At 39.2% G+C, this 8,401-nt stretch overlaps 1 protein-coding gene across 14 annotated transcripts in view; it reads right to left on the bottom strand.

Moving 5' to 3' along the window:
• Positions 1 to 8,401, bottom strand: part of LOC109469767 — a 32,535-nt gene extending 24,134 nt beyond the window's left edge. For 3 of the 14 annotated variants that reach the window (XR_002140213.1, XM_019768384.1, XM_019768399.1), the window contains exons 1-3: positions 8,328 to 8,401; positions 3,201 to 3,252; positions 1,519 to 1,593 (exon numbers count right to left, since the gene is read on the bottom strand). The gene's annotated coding sequence lies outside the window, so the exon portion shown is untranslated. Of the gene's footprint in view, positions 1 to 1,518; positions 1,594 to 3,200; positions 3,253 to 3,472; positions 3,490 to 7,680; positions 7,791 to 7,816; positions 8,296 to 8,327 lie in introns of those variants that run through there. The other 11 variants (XM_019768386.1, XM_019768394.1, XM_019768389.1 and 8 more) reach the window with 10 other exon arrangements.

Here is an 8,401-nt window from a genome sequence, read left to right as displayed (position 1 = left end):
CAAGCTTTAGCCACATTTCCAAACTATGATAGCATCTCAAATATTCCTACAGCTGCAAGTATGATGAGAAAGGGGACGTACAGAAAGTTCTGCTATCGATGTGTCAAGTCACACGACTAGCGGTTCATTGCTATGTTGTTACCTTCGCCAAGAAGGTTATGTTTTCAGTAGCGTTTGTCTGTGGGTGTGTGGGTGTGTTTGTGTGTGTGTGGTTTAGCAAGATAACTCGAGAAGCAGTGGATGGATTGGAATGAAACTTGGTAGGTGGGTATGACTTCATGAGACCTAGAAATGATTAGATTTTGGGCCCCCTGGCGGCTTTCCTAGGTACTGCAGCTGAACTTCCGGTTTTGATTTCTCATGTTCTGTACATGCTAGGGTCACGAATTTTGGTTGGTAGATAGCTCTTGGGGTAGGGAAGAAGTGACATGAGTTTGGGTCCCCTAGCGCCTTGTTTTAGAACTGCAGGAGCATTTGTTGAAAAAAAATTGAAGGACGATAACTCAAGAACCGGTTGACGTATTGTCGTGATTTTTGGTATGTAGGTAGTTAAAGTAATGCTTGACATAATCAGATGGCAATTATGCAAATCAAGAGCTAATTTGCATAATTAATGAGGAAATTCTATAAATCTGATTTGTTCGATAATAGAACTATGAAACAGTTGTGACATCTACTTGAGAACGAGAAAAACATCTGAGGATATAGATTATGTAAATGAGGACCTAATTTGAATAATTAATAGCAAATTCTTATAATTCCATAGTTGTAACTGCTGCACCCCGAATTTCATACTTGCCACATTTGGAAGTTAAGTGAAGGTGAACATCAATAAACATAATTTATTCAAATCATGACCTCATTTGCATAATTTATGAGGAAGTGCTATAATAGCCTTTTTGTTATGATAAGGCTGTCATTGGATGGAGAATATGATCAACTGATATAATCCATGCAAATGAGGCTCTTATTTACAAAATCAATGATTAAAATTGTAGACTTCGTCACCCGCAAGGGTTAACATTTTTTGGCGAAGGTATGAGATCGTGGAACTCTTGTTTGCTGTACTTTTGTATTCACGATATTTGCGTTCACCTCTGTGCTGCGAACTACCATTAAAAATAATTCACCAACTTTCTTTTTGCTGCAACTGCTGCCAAAGTGAACGTATAGTTCTGCAAACATGTACATTTTTCTCAGACTGGGAACTTTTGCTACGTCGAACATTAAGTGATTTACAGTATTTGCTGGTTTAAACCAACCGGTGAATTTCTTACCACGGTTAAATCAATAAGTGATCCCACATAACTTACATGCATATGTCATTCAATGCATCTGTGAATTATCTAAAGATTAGGCTGATAAATTGTGATATAGGCATCCTGAAAATGTACGTAGGAAGCACCCATAGCAAACAACAGTGCAGATAAAATAACATTAATTCAGACTACAAAGCTGATGGTGACAAGACAGACATGTAATTATCACTCGACTATAAACACAAACAGGACACCTCACCTGTCTAATCTTCTTGGTGAGAATTTCTCCTTGATGACGACAAAATGCAGAGATACGTTAGGGGTCAGCACAGAGCTAAAACCAGAGAAGGAATAATAATGATTTCAATCATATTAATCATCGCTTCAGCCATTTAGACCTCATCATGAATGATGGGGTAGTATAACACCATGGTGAAACCTATGTAAGTTACAAGAATTGTACAAAAATAAAAAGTATGTTTAACTTCATTTAAAATAATAAAGATTGTGACTTGCCTTGCAAAGATGAACATTTTTTTAATGAACAATGAGTGACAATACTACAAAAATAATGTAAAAATAACTTGACAGTTGAAAAATCCAACTAGGAAAAAAAAAATCATTTGGTGACAAAAAACATCTATTGGGACAATGTTCTAATAACCTGGCATCATCTTGTAAGTTTAACTTAGTAAGAGACCTATCCTGGGATACTACCCATATTACCCATTATGTATCTTCGTAAAGATTAGAGTAAACCTGCCTCTTCCACACTCACATGTACCGGGTGCAGTCAACAGTAACTGACATTGCCGAACATCAGCCAAACACAGCTTAGAAAAGATGTACCAATTGTTCATGGTTTACCAGAGGAGCTGGAGCAGGTGACTGTTACTGTTGCAGTTAAGTACCACTACATCCCACATTCAAACTTAACTTCTCACCAATAAACTGATGACTGAGCAGTTGCTATGAATGTGTAAACGTTACCTACACAAGAGCCAGGTGAGACAGATGATGGATGGAAGCCCATTCCTCAAATTCTAACCTTCAAATCCTGTTTGAATGGTGGCTTCAAACGCTTCAAAATTGCACAATAAAACCTGTATCGGCTCAATTTATCAGCTCTTAAGTGCATTTAACACATGGCCACAGTCCATGATAGCTCCGGACCTGGATCACAATGCGAATACGGGTGTAATAAAACAGGATTTACCCCCGTAACCTAGGCAAACCCTCCAGACCTGTGGCATCTGCTGGAAGTCTTTGGGAACTGATTGCGCCATTTACCATGACATCACTGACCCCCATGAAATTGTTATAATGCTATCCAACCTTGCACACAAGATGGCATCTGACCTCTTCCGACAAAGGGGACTTCAAAGGGCTGGGGAAGTCAAACGTTTTCAATTACTTGTAAGCGTTGCTGTATTCTTGACATTGGGATAAGCCTGAAATGCTTCTACGAGTCACAATGAGTAATTGTTTCACCATCAAATCTCCAAGTCTCCTTAGAACCAAGGTAGATTGGCTGAAAGAACTGTGGGTGCAGGAAAGCACATAATGCCATGTATACGTGCTATAAAAGAATCTTGTACAATAATGTTCTACTTGAGGTTAATTGCTTTACTTCATTTTCTTTTACCATTAAACTGTTACAAACTACTAAACACTGTTACACATGTTCATGTAGCTATAGATAGTTAAATTAATACAAACAGTTGCAGGGATCTGAATCTGCATAGTATCTATATATAGCAGTAGCAACTGGGACAATAAAAATTGAAGAATTTTTTGCATTGCATTCATCTGTGAACAAAACCACAGCTACAGTACTCAATCCATCTAACATCCTGAGGTCTTTGATTTACAAGATATCACCAATATGTGATGACTCTAAATTAAAGAGCAGAACAAGGAAAGGAAAAAAGGAATACTAACCTTCATATAACCATCCTCTGTTGTGACCAGTCAATGAATTAGCCTTTTTTGCCTGCAAAAGAAAAAAATATTCATGAGTTAACGTGACATTAGTGGAAACCAGCGACTTTGGTTTCTTGCATTACTGGTAATTGCTCTATAGTATAGTCTATTTCTCTTGATCTTGAGGCCTCTGTTTTCAAAGTTACATTAACTGTTAAGTGCTACTTAACTTAATGTAACTTTGCTACTTATGGAGAGGGTCTATATTCGTAGAGGTATATGTACCATACCTGTGCTCCTCTCTGGTCACCTTAATGGCACTGAGTCAAATTAAGGCAACCCACTAGGAATCAGGCACCTTATCAACCAACTACATGACCTAAGCCCAGAAAACACAGTGTACCATGGCCACAAAAACTTCCTGCCTATACTGTTAGCACAGCTCTTGTGGGTAACACAACAAATGATAGATTCCCTATCGCTGTCCAACCCAGGTCACTTGCCTACAAAAACATGGGGGAAAAATTTGATATTTCTAAATACCACTGAGTAATCTTCTTATTGCCAAATCCTTCTGTTACTAACATGTACATGTCAATGATTAATAAACTCTTGAAGAACCTATCTAAGTTGCCACCTGTACCTTCTAGGAAAATTAGTTGAAACTGTATTCATTTGGTTCAAAACTGGCATTACTGTAATCTAAGAAGTAAGATGTCAGTTAGATAATAACAACAAGCTATTCACTCATAGAACAGGCTATCTCCCTGCTCCTGAGGCATTATTATCTGATGTGATGCTATGTCAGATAAATTCTTTAGTTTCCCGCCCACCACAATTAAAGCTAAGCCACCTAATCAACTACAATTAGTATAAGAAAGCTCTATAAACAATCAATCAGCAAACAGGTGGCAGTAACACTTTTCTATTATGTATTTTACAAAAGATCCATTCTAAGCTGAAAGACTTTCCCTCCCCTTTTTTCTCGGCCAAATATTTGGCATGAATCAAAGTCTCATTGCTTCTATATAGTAATTCTAAACCTGTGGAAGCCTAAGACCTACATGTACATGTAGGGCTATGTAAGAACAAGGCGTGGCAGAAATATGTAAATTTTCTATTACATGAGCAGGTACAAGCTGTAGGAGCAAATGCTATAGAGTCTACCTCTCTGGTTCTCAACAAGAATATGACAGTTTAAGAGAGACAAATTAGGTTACACAGCAAGGCACTACTACCACCATATTTAAGGAGCACCTGGGCACAATACTCAATTACGACTTCTTGCACCTCAAAAAACCTTGAGGCCTACTTTGCAAATTTTGTGATGTCAGGACTGCTGATATCAGGACTGGCATTTCAAACAAGCTCTGGGTAGAATACTAGCTACTGTAGATGTTGCATCTTTGCTAAATAAATGAAATTGTAATAATATCAGTTCTAAATCTTTTCTGTACAATTTTCAAGAAAAAAGTTGCACAAGTGTGCTTTTGTCATGTGCTTTTCTGCAAAAGAGGGCAGAACTTGCAAGGCACAAAGTACCTTTGTGTTCAATAAACAACATTCCTTCATGGCAAGTCCTGCAGGTACACATGTAGGATTATGGCCCATGGTAACATGCATGCACTTCTGTCAACTCAGATATGCTAAAATGCATGCCTTATCATCACGCATGCATTGGACTCAAGCGTTTCCCTTCCCAGCCTACTTAAATTTCTACAAACCCAACTGTCCCTCTGTGACTGCGTGTCAGTTACCTGGCTACTCTGTACTTGCACCTCACCTGCATACAACTCCAAGGGTACTGAGGAATCTACAAGTATTTGTACGGATGTTAGGCACAGAACATAGCTAATTTACCTCCCAGACTTACACCAGAGTTTGTGGCAAAAATTAAAGATTTACCAAAAAAAGTGTACCAGAAAGTAAAATCAACACATAAATCATGACACCAAAGCATAAAACATCCGATCACCAGTAGGTGTAAAAGAACACGCCCTCATATAATTATAAAACGATTAAGACTGCCTATTGTAAAGAATCCATGTTTATAAAAGATGTAAAATGACAAAGGACTTACAGCAAGGCAAGCTCTCAGGTTTGACACCTTCTATTTGATGCTGCACTTAAACTGTCATGGAACATGTGACAGCAAATGAACTTGGTACCATATGTAAATATTGCAAGACTGGGAAAGAACAATTCACCATTTATGGTGACCAATCCAACATTGAATATTCTGTACAAGCAATGTGAGGAGGTAATGTAAACATTCCATAAAATTCCCCCTCTACTAAAGTTCTATGTATAGTTACTGTCCACAGGTGCAGTACGGCCTTATTACCATACAGAAAAGCTATACAGCTAAACTGCTGATAGCCTGTCAATAGTATTGCTGTTGCCTCTATTTAACTGTCACCCCTGTCTACTAATTAATTTCCATCCAACAGGTTTGGCTTCTTTGACCTGGCCAGTTAAACTGACATGTGTATTTCCCTGTGTGTTTTTGTTTGCAAACTTCGGGTTGAATAAGATGTAATATATCATCGACATTGAATACATTGTAGAGTTGGTCAATGAAGTACTGTACCATTATGCATTCCCAGTACAAAGCATGCACACCTACATAGCTGCAGACCACACAGGGAAACTACTGTTACCTAATAGCTCCCAACCTTCACCAGTAATTTAGCACAGAAATAGTTCCCACTACTGTAGGGATAGAGACACACATTGTTTCTACAGGTAACCACATAATGAACCTACACAAGCAATCAACATAGGGATAAGATGTTTTGAACAAATTCAATTGCACAATGAAGTTAGAATCTAATACATGATTGGTTGTCTTTCGCCCCTACTATGTTAAAGACAAAATACTTGGTGTCAGGAGGTCGTGTTTCACTTAAGTGATACACTTAAAAAGCGCCGACAGACCTTTGGGAACGACCCCAGGTATAGGAATGAAAAGGTTGAAACAAGAGACAGGTAACTACCACACAAAATTCAATGTGCCAGCTACTGCAGGACATAAGTTCATTTGGGAAAGGCTTAACCTAAGTAACCTCCACACCTGGATATCCTGAGGAGGGATCAATCGATTTTCTAAATGCAAAAGGGGGGGAATGTTATATAATTAAAGACTTGAATGGTTTTCTTTGGTTGGCTTTGGCATGAACAGAGATTACTTGTTTGTTGTTTGACTCATGGGGTGAGTTGTAAATGGTAGCATGTGTAGCGACAAGGCAAAATAGTTCCATTTTTCCTCCGTTGCCTGGCAGGTTGAATATGGCCTCTACAATACTGTGCAATAGAGTACATTGTACATACAACAACCTCGGGTACAACTGCCCTAGGACAATTTGAATTGTGTTGTGTCAAAAATAGCTGCAGCAACAGACCGAACATACTAAAAAGGGCACAAAGAGAAATCAACCCTTGCGAGATTACGCCCTCTTAGTTTAAAAAGGGATCCCCAAATACAAGATAGACCTGAGATAACCCTTGCCGGACGATGTGAAGAAAAGTGCGGGGACAAAGAACGGCAAATATTTACCAAGTTATGACACCTGTTCCTTATGTTGTCAGCAGCGCTACGGTGGCAAACATGGCAGTGCAATAGCATGGGTTGCTTACCATGGGAATATAGTTCATGACCTTTTGCTGGTCACAGCTGGGTTCAAAGTTGGCAAACTCAGTTTCTGGCATGTTGACAACCCCAAATATGTTAATCCCGCAACAAAAAACGACAAAGGGCACTATCAACGTCACTATGAACCAAGCACTAGCCAGGCCATTCAAAACCAATATGTCCTCCTTCCATGTCCAGTCGACCGCTTCTTGTTTACTGTGGGACTTAGGACAAGACGGACTACCCCCAAATCCCCTGCTAAATACTTAAAGTAGCTGACATCTTGAGGATTAGAAAGTAGTTACACTCTTGCACATATTTCATTATATCTGTATATAGGTGGAACCCTCTGCTATGCACTTTGAACTTGAAGAGGTAAAAGTCTAACCATAACACACCGTTAGACTGTAGCAATATGATTTAATGTAAGTCTGATGTAAGTCCGCCATGGCAAGTATCAGGACGTTCTGCCATCAAGACGTTTTGTCGTCAGACGATTCGCCATCATTATCAGAATAATGTCAGTCTATAATCACACTTGAAAAAATTACTGTTTTGTAGCTAAACTTCTACTGTGAATTAAGGTTTATAGTTTTATATAGGTTTATAGTTTTTTATAGTTTAGAGCAATTGGCGTTCGCTTTGTGACAAAACATCTTAGCAGCAAAACATCTAGAAACCATGCCATTAGTAAGTAGTCAGACTCAGATCTGATACCACCTCCAGTATGTTGAATGTACATGTTCATCTCAAGAGCTTTGTTTTGCAGGATTTTTTGCAATTCAAAGGCAGAATATAAATTGTCTGAGACGTACAAGACATGACCCTAACAGAAGTAACACTACTCTGAAAACCATAAGCACTTACCTGAAACATCTCCTGTGGGAAACATCCCTCTGGTTTTCGTACTTCGAACTGTAAAATTAGCCTGTGCCTGTGTAACCGGATATGTACATAATTGTCGACCTCTTCAAGTACCCCTTTTCAATACGTTTGCACACACCTGACGCTACGTTTCTTCTCAACGGAGGAAAACAGGCTCCAACATCTCCTCTAGACGATTCCACAACCGGCTTTTGTGTCCCCTGATCGATGAACGTCGCTAGATGAAAGGGAAACGTGCCAAACGACTTCTTGACGTATCGTTGGTTTTATCACTACTTAGTGACACAACTATTTAGACCCGTGTACTCTCGGGGATTATCTCCGCACACATGTACCTAAAGTCCGACCGAGAAGTAAAAGGTTTGGCCGAGCAACAAAACAGTCCACGTCAAACAAGAATTGATTGTTGGTCAATGTAACGTTCGCTCTTGCAGACGACCAAAAACACTTGTGCATTCGCACAACAACGCCCCCCTCCCCATCACTTTTCACCGTCCCAAAACAATCAACGCTTCGCTAAATTAAATATTGAATTAGCTATTGTTTTGTGGGTTCTCAGTCGGCCGTGCACTGGGGGAACAATATACGACATGCCCTGACAAAAGAATTGATACAAATTCAAAGTTTACCTCAGAGGCAACCGGAAAAGCACAAAACTCGTTCATTACCGTCTGTACTGATTTCAAAGATGGCGCCGAGAGCA

Source organism: Branchiostoma belcheri, unplaced genomic scaffold, assembly GCF_001625305.1.
Source record: "Branchiostoma belcheri isolate BF01 breed outbred unplaced genomic scaffold, Haploidv18h27 scaffold21, whole genome shotgun sequence".
Lineage (NCBI taxonomy): Eukaryota > Metazoa > Chordata > Leptocardii > Amphioxiformes > Branchiostomatidae > Branchiostoma > Branchiostoma belcheri.
This window is presented reverse-complemented; position numbering and strand designations above follow the sequence as displayed.